Source organism: Meleagris gallopavo, chromosome 1 (assembly GCF_000146605.3).
Source record: "Meleagris gallopavo isolate NT-WF06-2002-E0010 breed Aviagen turkey brand Nicholas breeding stock chromosome 1, Turkey_5.1, whole genome shotgun sequence".
NCBI classification, from domain to species: domain Eukaryota; kingdom Metazoa; phylum Chordata; class Aves; order Galliformes; family Phasianidae; genus Meleagris; species Meleagris gallopavo.
This window is the reverse complement of record NC_015011.2, coordinates 116,135,371-116,148,418: the sequence shown is the minus strand read 5'-3', so window position 1 is coordinate 116,148,418 and position 13,048 is coordinate 116,135,371. Positions and strand designations below refer to the sequence as shown.

General features: G+C 41.6%; 1 long non-coding RNA gene across 1 annotated transcript; it reads left to right on the top strand.

The window, feature by feature from the left end:
- On the top strand, positions 1 to 9,162 carry LOC109370625. The gene is made up of 3 exons (XR_002120904.1): positions 1 to 68; positions 7,572 to 7,670; positions 7,830 to 9,162. It is a non-coding gene; the product is annotated as an uncharacterized LOC109370625 (long non-coding RNA).
- Positions 9,163 to 13,048: the final 3,886 nt, after the last annotated feature.

Genomic DNA, 13,048 nt, shown 5'->3' with positions numbered 1-13,048 from the left:
GGGAGGAGCGGGGCTGGGCGCAGAGGCGGCTGCTTGATGCCGTTCGGCGGAGGCTCCCGCCCTGCCAGGTATTGCCGCCGCCCCGCCCCACCGAGCTGAGGGTCTACGGGGTGAGGGGCTGCGTGTATCCTCGGGAGGCCCTGGACGAGCCGTGTCTTTGTTCGGGTCCGCACATAGGTGGCCTCGCGATGGGATCGTGCTTAATCTCAGAAGAGGCAGGGAATTGGAGAGACGTCTTTTTATTTTCATACGATCACAGGAGGGCTTGGGTTGGAAGACACCTCAAAGCCCACCCAGCCCCAATCCCTGTCGTGGGCAGAGCTGCCCCCACCACCTCAGCTGCCCAGGCCCCCATCTAACCTGGCCTTGAGCGCCTCCAGGGATGGGGCACCACACCTTCTCTGGGCAGCTGTGCCAGTGCCTCACCAACCTCTGAGTAAAGAATTTCTGTGTAACACCTAACCTAAACCTCTTCTCTTTTAGTTTAAAACCGTTCTCTCTTGTCCTATCACTATCAGACCATGTAAAAATCCGCTCCCCTTTCTACTTTTAAGCTCCCTTCAAGCACTGGAAGGTCTTTTCTCCTAAATACTTATATGCTCAAATCGTCAAAAAGACCTTGAATTTTCAACACACTGCTTACAAATTAATTGTGTTCCTGCCATCTCAGCCTTTGGAAACACTGGAACACAGGTCATCACACAGTTACTCCCATTGCACTGCGTGAAAGCCCTGTTAGAGTCCACATTACAGCCAAAGATTGTCCAGCAGTTATGTCCCCACTGTATTCTCATCCAGCTGAAAATTCAGACCACTGTCAAAAACAGGCAGAGGAGGAAAGGATCTTCCTTTTTTTTTTTTTTTTCTTTTTTTTTTTTTTTTTTTTAAAGTCATTTGCTTTGGTATTCCTGCTGTGTCTCGATGTAAATAGCTTTTTCTTACTAATTGCAAATTATTCTGTTTGCCCTTCATCTCTGCATTCAAGAGCTATTCCTGTGTTTGGGTGTGCACATCCCACCAGGGAGCTTAACCAGGCAGATACGCCTTTTGTTGGTGCATATGGCAGTTACTATTCCCAGTGTCACCTTACCAGTTACAGACTCTATTTTTACTGTATATTAATGTCAAATCTTAACTATTTCGAATGACATTTCTCAGGCTACGCTTCTATCTGGGTAAGTACAGTGATTCTACCAGTTTAGGGATGACATTGTACCACTTTGCTCACATTATAAAAGAAAATTCTTACATGTCTTATTGTAGGAGTGTCTCCTGTTTTCCAGGGCCTCCTTTGGCAGCACCTTCAGAATGAAGAATGGGAATCTCAGTTTGTCCTTGTGGGAACAGCTGGTCCAGTGCAAATTGCATAGGCTTGGTATTAAGTGAAAGGAAATGAGATGAGTTTCTAGGACTGGGAATTAGGAAAACGGGATACAGATGCAGGAGATACAAGAAACAAGGACGGAGAAATATAGCCGTGAAGCTGGAGGAGGGGATATGAGCGCACCTGCTGTAATATTTGTGCAGGAGCCAGGGCTGGAGTAGTGGTACTGACAGGGCTTAGGAGGATGTGCCCTGGGGAGAGTGAGCTGGCTCACGCTGGCTGCCAGCCAGTTGTGAAGCCCTTAAATGTGTCCCATGGAGACGTAAGTAGTCTCCTATGCCATAATGTCTCTGATGGCTGCTCACAACCTGGCCAGCATTCAGCCTGAGAGCTGCGTGATGAAAAAGAAGAGATTTTTAGAGAGAACTTAAGAAAGCAAGTGAAAAAAAAAGAATAAAGCAGCAAAGATAAAAAGCTCTTCTTCAACTCTGTAAGTTATGTGATGTGACTCAGTCTTTAAATCACTTTCACTGTTTTTTCCCCAAGACTCCTGCTTCATTCAGTGCAAAGGATGGTGTTTAATTAATATATAGTTCTTCAGTGTTTGTGTTCATTTTCATCATGTAAAGTGGAACCTTTCATGTCATCTTTATTGTACATTCTTCAAACCCTGCCTCAAAGGCAGGTTCATTAATTTCCTTGATGGCTTTCCTGCGGTACTCTCATGTCATCGTTTTAGCTTCTTCAAGCATTAATGAATTAACTTTATAACATCCTTCTAAGTCGAAGTAGTGCTATTATCATATTTAACGCAAGGGGAAGAAATAACAGAAGGCAATGGATCTGGAGTGCCCGCAGCTGTTTGTTAATTCCTTTATGTGCTGGGGCTGACAGGTTGTTGAGCCATCAGCTCCCCACCATGAGTCATGCAGTCCTATGGGAGCTGTCCCCAGCACGGCCTATGGGACGCCATGTTGGGCACTCCACCTGGAAAGGAGCTCCTCGATCCTCCTTTGATTGAGACTCTGGTAACTCTTGTATTGGATGGTTTTATTTTAAAGCATTTTAAAATTTCTTTTATAGTATGTCTTTCTGCTAAAATCAATAATATGCTGGGTTGCTTTTGTGAAAAACATTTATAAAGTCTCCTTTTACATATCATAGCCTTTTTCTTTCTACCTCCAACTCTGTAGTCCAGTTTCTTGGATGCCTCTCCTCCCTGTTAACAGTCACAAACACGATATCTTCTTTCTGATAACTATTGTGTATGCTTACAGGGAAAAAAAAGGGCTACTGGGAGCAAAACCAGACTCCCATGAAATTCCAAATCCACACAGTCACCGAATGACCAAACAGGTCCATCTTGAGCCACCTATTTCAGCATGAGAGGAGGACTGATGAGAGTAGATTGGAATGACCTGATTTGAATAGGTGCAGTCATCTGCCTCTTACACACAGTCTATCTGGGATGGAACTCTATCGACTCCTTGGAGTTAATCTTTTGCTGTCTGTCCTGAATCTTCTGATTCTGATGTCTAATGCTGACCTCTATGTATATTTTTTCTTTTAGAAAGTTTTAGAAATTACTACAAGTTTTTCAGCAGGTGCTCTATTTAAATAGGCTTGTCTGGATATTCAGATGTGAGCTACAAAGGCACAGATGGGTCTAGAGCTGGGAAAATCTCAGGAGTAAATCTGCAGAAAAGTATAAGAAAGATCTTGAAGATGTAGGCAGGAAGCAGCTGGCAGGACTGTTAATTTTGCCTACTTAGCAGACATTAAAGTAAAATATACCAAAAGAGGTCTTACTTTTTTATTATTATTATTATTATTATTTATTTTTTATTTTTGTTATGTTATAGTTGTATCCATGCAACAGAATCTCTCTTTTTCTAGGATTGCTGCTAAGGGGACACAGGATGACGAGTCCTGAGCAAAACAGTCAAATCTTCTACACAACCCATCTCCTGAGTTTCTGCTCCACTCTGCCATTTTCAATCAACCAGCCTAGCATCATTCAAAATCTGCATGTCAGAGATGTAAAATCCAGTTCTCCAAAGCAGTGTTTGACTACTCTAGCTTCAAAATTGTTCTTTCCTTTCTAAAGCTCCCAGAGGTCTAATGCCTCGTTGTTAATGCCTCATTTCTTACAATTTCTGAATGAAATGGATGCTTGTACCAAAGTCTTATTGCAGATAATACAGATTCTCTTGAAGACAATTACTCCTCTTTGTTGGATAAGTTGGTGTCCTCTGAGAAAGTCATAACATGACTGGAAAGCTATAAAGAGAGTTGTAACGCTTGTATAAGAAACCAAAGACAGGTGACAGGTATAGCTAATTATAGTTATTTCTGAATGTTGAATAATTAATCAACTTAGACTCAGATGATCATAGAGAATATCTTTTCTTTTTTTTTTTCCAGTCTTTTGAAACTTTTCTATGAAGTGTCCTGGTTGTGTCAATCTCAAAGCTATGTATCAACAGGAAAATGGTGTTCTCTTTCAAAAACACACTTTTGAAGGGTGTTATTTCTAAAGGACTTCTGCTTTTAGTTCTGAATGTTTTTAAAAATCCAGCTGTATGTGTTCTGGTGAAATGGCTTCTACTTCTGTTTGTCTCTCTATGCCTGAGAAGCCAAGGGCGGATTACCTGCAGGAATTAAATTACCTTTCAGGTTCCCCCAGTTGAGCAGCAGGACCAACATTTGGTTAAGTCTGGCAAAGCTTGAGCTACATCTGTCTGCTTTATTTTTAAATACTTGCATAGCTGGGAAGTGTCATTCAATGAATAATGTCAGCCTAATGTTAAAATAATTTGTAGGATGAATCATAATGGTTGGCTTTGTATTTGGCATTTGGCTCACTAAGAGTATATTAGTTCTTCTACATGTGAAAGTACAGACTTGAAAAAATCCTACATTATGCTAGATCACAGATCTCCTACCTTAGCAGCCTGTGCTATATGTGATACTGTACACTCCCTGTGTGCCTTGACACAGGAGCACACTCTCATTGGTGTCACACATTTATGGCATCTTGACTTGGAAGAGATTGACACCAGTGGTGCAAAAAATAAGTGCAAGCGCAGAGAGATAGATTCTCTCTTCATCCTGTCCCACGTTATTTACTGATGGCACAGGCATTTTAAGTCATGTATGAACACAGACCTGCCTACGCACAGTTTCTTTACTGAGCATAACAGTGGGAGAAACAGCAGTGGAATGCAGCACAAACCTATTTCACACCTGATTTCAACAGAATATTATGTTTTTCATCAGTGTTTCATTAAAAGGATGATGCATGCTGTTGATCCTATTTACCCTAAAATAAGCTTGTCCTTGTTTACTGCTCAATACCTGTTCTCCAGATTCAAAACATCATGAACCACAAATTGTGAGAGCTCTGTTGTTAACTACCTTGCAGAATAGTGGCCAGATCTCTCTGGGAGGCAAACAAACTAGATTTAGATGCATTTTGGATTACTTTTGATTCTGTGATTAAACGAAAGGTTCCTTACTGCAGTATTAGGCACAGAAAAGGCAAACACTGTGCTTGCTTTTCATGCTCTAACAGGATGTGACACAGTCATAGCATTTGCTTGGAGAGGCAGGGGAAGATAAGCCATGCTGGGTAAGGAAGGAATGTCTGCCCTGCAGCCATAGAAACGCATTTTTTATTTTATGTTTCTCTTCACCACCTGCTGAAGTGATTGATATTTGCCTGCAGTTATTTGTAGTATTTTTGTCTAGCTGCACCAGCGTGCTTTGCCAGGAAAAGGAGCACTCTTTCCCCAGCAGTGCATCTATTCATACATGAGGTGGTTGTGCGTGGACAGGAACCGATCTGCATTTATGTGACAGTGAGCTGTCCTCAAGGTTATGGAACATCAAATCCTAAGATACTTCTTCTCTGATTGAATGCTCAAAATAGCATTAAACTAATTAAGTTTAGTTATCAGTGAATAATTCTACTGCATTGAATGGCAGATAGTCAGTGGAGAATTTATTTTGTTTTACTTTTGTTATTAAAATAGTGTCCTATAAATGCACGTTTGGGCATTTGGAACAGGTTGCCCAGGGAAGTGGTGATGTCACCATCCCTGGAGGTGTTTAGGGAAGGGATAGATGCAGTACTTAGAAACATGGATTAGTGGGCAGTATTGGCAGTAGGTGGGCAGTTGGACTAGATGATCTTAGTGGTCTTTTCCAGCCTTAATGATTCTATGATTCTAAATGAGTCATCTTGAAGGGATTTTATGACTGTGGTAGGGATGCAAACCTCTTGAACACAGACTAGGTGTGTCTGTGACATATATTACTGAGCAGTACTGGAAACTATTTGCATGCTTGAGTAGTGCTTCTCTGCATGCAACAAATAAGGATTTTATGTACTTTCATTGTCAATTATCATTCTTCTTTAGCTTCCACAGTCCAGCACGTGTTCATCCACATGACCTGGTGCATTAAAACAGTATAACCACAACACTGGTCTCAGTGATTCTGTGGTTGCTTCAAAGCATGATAAATCAGAATATGCCTATAGATCCAGTCTGAAGGTCTCCTAGTGATTAAAATGAGATCAATATTTTTGAAGCAAGTAGTATTTGAAAAAAAGGTAGCTAAGCCTCAAATCAATGAGTATAGGATATTATACTGAACATTTAAACACCAAAGGGGGAGGGTTTTATTGACAAAACTTGCTCATCAGGAATGAAATGGATCCTCGGGCTGAGCTCTACTAACACAGTTACAACAAATCACACAATCTGCCTCTGAACAGAAAAATCAAATACTTTGGTTTATAATGCATAAACAGTCAGCAAAGAAATCTGAAATACATCATCTGTAAAATGATTTTATGTAGTTTCAGAGAGGTGTATTTAGGTGGTTGTGCATTTCAAAACTTGAGTGAATGTCGGATGTTAATCAAATATTAACTTATCTTAATCTACGGGTGAAAGACTGCTCTCACACAACTAAGGATCATTTTTCTTCCTTGCTATAAACCTAGCAATCGTGTCACTTCTTCTAGTTTTGAAGTACATAGTAGTTATAACTAAGTAAATATAGTGAATGCCATCTGTAAATTTTTACAAATACAATTTAAGGCCTCTGTAGCTGACATAAAAGAGATCCAAAGAGGAAATAAAAAGATCTGGCAGTTGCCAGTGAGTTAAATTGAAATTACAGATTCTATGGAAACAACTCAAAGAACTGTACCAAATCCATAATGTTTTCATGGTCATTTAGTGTATTTTCTGAATTCCAGGTCTTTGACAATTTAGTCTTTCTTTTTTTTTGGTCTTGAAAATCATATCAAATTACATTTCAACTAAATATCTTGCTATTTGACAGTCTTACTTTTTAATTTCTGCTTTCTATATTAGGCTCCTCAAAGTTTTCTAAATTAATTTGTGATAATGGCAAGATTCATTTACTCAATGTTCAAGCTCAAATTAAAAAAATATTCTGATACACTTTGCTCAACTGGTTGGAAAAATTGATCTTAGAGATGAAAATTTCCATTCAATGGGAATGCTGTCATTTCAGAATTTAATTTAAATCCAATTCATTCAAATATAATGGAAATTACTTACTTGGAACAACAAACAAAAATTATTCTGCATATGAACTTGTATTTCTTCTTGCCATATAATAGAAAGATTTCATAGCACTTTTACATATATCATGTAGGTTGGATATCAGGAAACACTTCTTTACAGAAAGGGTTGTGAAGCACTGGAATAGGCTCCCCAGGGAGGTGGTTGAGTCACCATCCCTGGATGTGTTTAAAAACCTTTTGGATGTGGTGCTCAGGGACATGATATAGTGGAGGGTAGTTAGTTAGGGTAGCATGGTTAGGTTGTGGTTGGACTTGATGATCTCTAAGGTCTTTTCCAACCTGAGCGACTCTATGATTCTATGATCCTATGATCTTGCTTCTGCAGCATAAAGAGTCCTGTCAGCACATCTAGGAATGATTAAGTCCTCCAGTCTGCAGACTTGACCTCTTCCCAGTTTGTACCATTACTCGAGACACTTCTTTTCTTTTCAAAATGACATGACAGAGATCTCCATCCCTGCCTAAATCCAACCCTTAGACTCTCTTGTGTGCTATAAGCTCTCAGTGATTCTTCAGTACAGTATTTTTATTATTGTTTTCTAAATAACTTTAAGTTTATGGCTTTCTCATGTGAAATGTGAAATTATGTTTCCAAACTTGAACTGCTATTTATTGCTTTCAAAGCTCCTCACCTGTTTAAGCTGCAAAGAAGAGTGCTCTTTGCTGAAGCTGATGTGACTGAGAAGATATCCTGGAGGTTGGGACTGAATGGAAGGCTGGAAGGTGAGCAGTGAAGCTGAGACCCTGGACTCTGGGGAAGCAAACAGGACCTTTCTCAGCTATTGCTAATCTGGATCCTCAGTGGAGCTACCATGAAGGGAATGGGTGGGCCTCTAAAAGAATCTTAGTGAGAGCTCAGTAACAAACCTTCTTGTCATGCAGGAAACCTGGGAGTTTCAGAAGGTATGCATGGCCAGTGAGGAGCTTCTCAGTGAACTAGAACTCAAGAAGAGGCAGAAACAAGGACAGGCAGCAAAACAGAAATTAAAAAGCAGTGTTAGGTACTTAGCGTCAAAATCAGAAAGGCCAAAACAGAGCTGGAGCTGAGACTGCTGAGGAGAACTGATGGGAACAAGAGAGATTCTGCAAAATGCTAGTTGGAAAAGGATGTTCAGGGAAAATAAGCTCTTAATGAGAATAGATGACAGTGAAAAAGCTAAATTACTCTATGTCTTTTTTTCTACCACCTTCGGAGCAAAAACCTACTTTCATAGTGCTTGCATAGTACAAGAAATTAACAGCCAGCAGGGGAGGGCCAACTTAGACACTAGAGAAACAGCATCTGTTCAGATCCATTGGGTTTCTCCCACAAGCTGATGGGAAGCCTTCTTGATCCTGTGGTCACGATTGGGATACCACTGCCAATCTTTAAAAGAGGCAAGAAGAATGGCTCAGGGAACTATAAAATAGTCAGATTCACCTCAAGCAGTCTAAAGGAGATGGAACATTTAGTCAGGGGCAGTCAGCCCTGGAAGATAAGCCCTGTATGAGCTGCCTAATATGGTAGAATGACTGGCTCTATGGACAAGGGCAGAGTAGTGGGTGTAATGTACCTTGATTAGAGTATGCCCTTTGGTACCACAGCCCCAGCCTTCCCCTCTAGAAACTGAAGAAAGATAGACCGGACAAACAGACTTTTAGATGGACTGAAAGCTGTATGGATCATGAGCCTGTAAGGATAGCAGTCAATAAGTCAACATTTGGCTGTTAATTAGCAAAGTTCCCTGGGGTCCATATTGGCACCCGTATTCACGCCTTTATTGACAATGTGATGGCAGTGCAGAATTCATTCCCAGCAGATCTGCAGATAGCACTAAATTAGGGAAATGGAAAATTCAGCCCACACACACTCTGAGACCTTCAAGGATTGGACAGAGATCTTGTGATCCATATAAGAGGTATGAAATTCTGCACCTGGAACAGCTGGAATAATCCTCTTGATGGGTACATGCTGGGAAGCAACTGACTGGGCAATAGTTCTGAGGGTTACAGTGTGCTCCAGATTGAATGTGAGCACTCAACTTGCTCTTGTAAAAGAAGCCAAGATATATTAGAAGCATGGCCAATACATCCAAGGAACTTTGCTGATCATTTCTACCTGGTATTGGTGAGGCCGTATCTGAAACGCTGTGTACATTTTTTTATACCTCTTGTCAGGAGGGATGTAACATCTAACAGGAGAGTTCAGTGGAGAGCTTGTCCCCCAGGGGTCTGTGCTGGGTCCGGTCTTGTTCAACATCTTCATCAATGACCTTGATGAGGGGATAGTGGCCACCCTCAGCAAGTTTGCTGATGATATGAAGTTGGGAGGATTGGCTGACACATCTGAAGGCTGTGCTGCCATTCAGCGAGACCTGGACAGGCTGGAGAGCTGGGCAGTAAGAAACCAGATGAGGTTCAACAAAAGCAAGTGTAGGGTCTTACACCTAGGGAGGAAGAATTGCATGCACCAATACAGGCTGGGGGATGAGCTGCTGGAGAGGAGCTCTGCAGAGAGGGACCTGGGCGTCCTGGTGGACGACAGGTTGGCCATGAGCCAGCAGTGTGCCCTGGTGGCCAAAAAGGCCAATGGCATTCTGGGGTGCATTAGAAAGAGCGTGTCCAGCAGGTCGAGGGAGGTGATCCTCCCCCTCTACTCTGCCCTGGTAAGGCCTCCTCTGGAGTATTGTGTCCAGTTCTGGGCTCCCCAGTACAAAAAAGACAGGGATCTCTTGGAAAGAGTCCAGCGGAGGGCCACAAAGATGGTGAAGGGCCTGGAGCATCTCCCCTGTGAAGAAAGGCTAAGTGAACTGGGTCTGTTTAGCCTTGAGAAAAGAAGACTGAGAGGGGACCTGATCCAGGTTTATAAATATCTGAGGTGTGGCGGCCATAGCGGTGAGGCCAATCTCTTTTCAGTGGTACGTGGAGACAGGACGAGGGGAAACGGACATAAGCTGCAGCACAGGAAGTTCCGCACGAATGTGCGTAAGAACTTCTTCACGGTGAGGGTGACGGAGCACTGGAACAGGCTGCCCAGGGGGTTGTGGAGTCTCCTTCTCTGGAGATATTCAAGTCTCGCCTGGACGCCTACCTGTGTGACCTGGTGTAGGGAACCTGCTTTGGCAGGGGGGTTGGTCTCGATGATCTCTAGAGGTCCCTTCCAACCCCTACAATTCTGTGATTCTGTGATTATCAGAAAGCTATGGAGGGGAGTCTGGAAGAGCTAGAATTAGTCTGGTAAAAGGGAAGCTAAGATATGATATAACAAGAGCTTACAACTGTTTGAAGGATTATTATAAAAGTAGCAGACCCAAACTCTTCCTGATAGTGCCAGCTATTCTAAGAAAGAGAAACTGCCTCTATATATGGTGTGGGAGGCTCAGTCTGGATATCAGGATAAACAAGAGGGTAGTTGAGCAGTACATCAGAGGGCTGGAAGAATATTTGTCACCTTTTCAAGACTCAGGCAAGGCCATGAGGAACATAATGCAGTGCAGAGCTAATCCAGTTCAAAGATAACCTCAACAGGCACCTTCCAACCAGACCTTGCAACAGGCCTTAGGTCTTTATGATGTCTTAATATTAAGACCCTATTATTAAAACAAACTGTTTATTAACTTGTTTGATCACTATGAATGGCGGTAGAAGATTGTCACCTAGCCTGTTTGGAAAGAAACAATTTTGCAGATCGAAAACACCTTGGTGAGTTGTGTAACTGAGACAACACCTCTCATCAACCCACTTTGTGGAGATGATAGAAGTGCAGCAGGAAACTTCAGCTGAGGAAAGGGATTCAAGACACATATCCCTCACTTCCTTGCTATGGTACCCACTCATCTTTCTGGCTTAAATGACCTGGTCACATACCTTATTAAAATGTGAATATAGACTCAGTTTTTCTTCTGCCACAATTGAAACAAAGAACCTAAATTAATTATTAGTCTGTCTTTGGCCTTCTGTTTTCAAAGCATTATCCACCTTCTTTACTATGTGGGAAATACTTTGCTATAAATATACTCATTTTGCTATGAATACATTGGTTCTATAACATCTCAGCCCTGTAGTTTCCCACACTGCATGATATAGAAAACATGTCTTTTTCTCAATTGCATTATGTTTTTCTTTCTTTGTAATGAGATTATTTTTTTCCTCTAAATCCATGGAATGTCATAATTTTTATTACTTAGGAATAAAGTGCATAGGAGCAACAATGTTTAAATCTCAATAAAAGATAATTTTGAAATTATTATTCTATCATCAGTAAGCGAGTTTTAGATCATCCTCTGAAGCAGAGGAAATTGAAGAAACTAGACCTATGAAGGAATTCTGTTCCTATATCTTTGAATATTTATGTGGCCACAAACTTCTACCCAAGCAATACTGGATGGTACAGAAGAGAAATTTTTCAAGAGGTGGTGAGCTAAATTGATCTCCTTGCTTTGGATTTAAAAAGTGGATTTTTGTTAATACTTGCAAGAGGCAAGTTGCCATGCTGATGAGAGTCCATGATTTCTATAATCGGAGGCAAATGACAATAAGGTCATTTATAGTCAAGAGGATTTACTGGTGTCACCACTAGCAGAACTTGTTTTACCATATTCAGGGGAACACAGATTTGCTTGTCTTTGTCTAGAGGAGTGGGGTGGTTGTTTTGTTTTGTTTTTTAATTAAAACAAACAAACATACAAACATCCACAGAGGGTAGTATATATACATATGTTCTATGCATCTGAATTTTTCCTTTTGTTTTGGATTTTTTCTTTAGATTCAGTATTATAGGCTTCACTGGAGGCATACTGTCTCCAGTGGAGAGGATAAGAGCAGCTGTGCTACAAGAAACTAGAACCAGATGCCACCCGATGTGATGCTCCCAGTACACTCACATGCACTCAGGCACCTGGCTGATGTCACTGTGAGGCCACTCCTACTAATCTCTGAAAGATGACCATGATCAGGGCATGTTCCTAAGAACTGAAAAAAAGCAAATGTCACTCCTATTTTCAAGAAGGGCAAAACTGAGGATTCAAGATCCCACAGGGAAGATGGCCTCATGTCAATTCATGAGAAGGTGATGTAAATCCTCCTAGAAAAGATTTCAAAATACATCGAGGTGTTTGGGAGTAGTCAGAATCGATTTACAAAGTGGAGATCATGCCTCCCCTGTGATGAGCTGATGCGAGTGGCATGCTGAAAGAAGAGAGGCCAGCAGATGTTTATGTTGGCTTGAGCAAGATTTTCAGTGCAGTCTCTCATAACATCCTCATAGACAAGGTGATGAAATACAGACCAGATAAATGGATAGTAGAGTGGCCTGAAAGCTAACTGAACTGCCAGGCTCAAAGGGCTGTGATCAGTGACGTGAGGTCCAACTGGAGGCCAATCACTAGTAGTGTACCTGGGAGTCAGCACCTCCCAGAGTCTTCATTAATGACCAGGATGATTGGATCAGAGTCTTAACAAATTTGCAGGTGACAATACTGGGAGCAGTCGATACATCAGATGGGTGTGCTGTCATTCAAAGAGACCTCAACAAGCTGAAGAAATGGGTCAACAGAATCCTCATGGCGCTCAGCAAATGGGAATGCCAGGTGCTGCACTGAGGAGTAATAAACTCATGCACGTGTACAGGCTGGAGGCTGACCAGAAAAGGACCTGGAAAATCCTGGTGGACAAGTTGAACATGAATGAGCAATGTGCCTTCATGGCAAAGAATTTCAGAGGCACCCTGAGCTGCATTAGGCAGAGCACTTGCCTGCAGGTCAAGAGAAGAGAACCTTCCCCTCAGCACTGGTGTGAGACAACTGAAGTGCTGCATCCAGTTCTGGATTCTTCCATAGAAGGAGGGGATGGACATATTGGAGTGAGTCCAATGACAGGTCACAAAGATAGTTAAGAAACTGGAGCATCTGACATACAAGGAGAGGCTGAGAGTTTGGATTGTTTAGCTTGAAGAAAGGAAGGCTCAAGGGGATTTCATCAATGTTTATCATTATCTGGGGAGTAGAGAAGATAGAGCCAGATTCTTTTCAGAATTATCTGGTGAAAGGATAAGAGATTACAGGCATACATTTAAATACTGGAAAACTCTCTTAAATAGAAAGGTTTTTTTTTGTTTTTTTTTT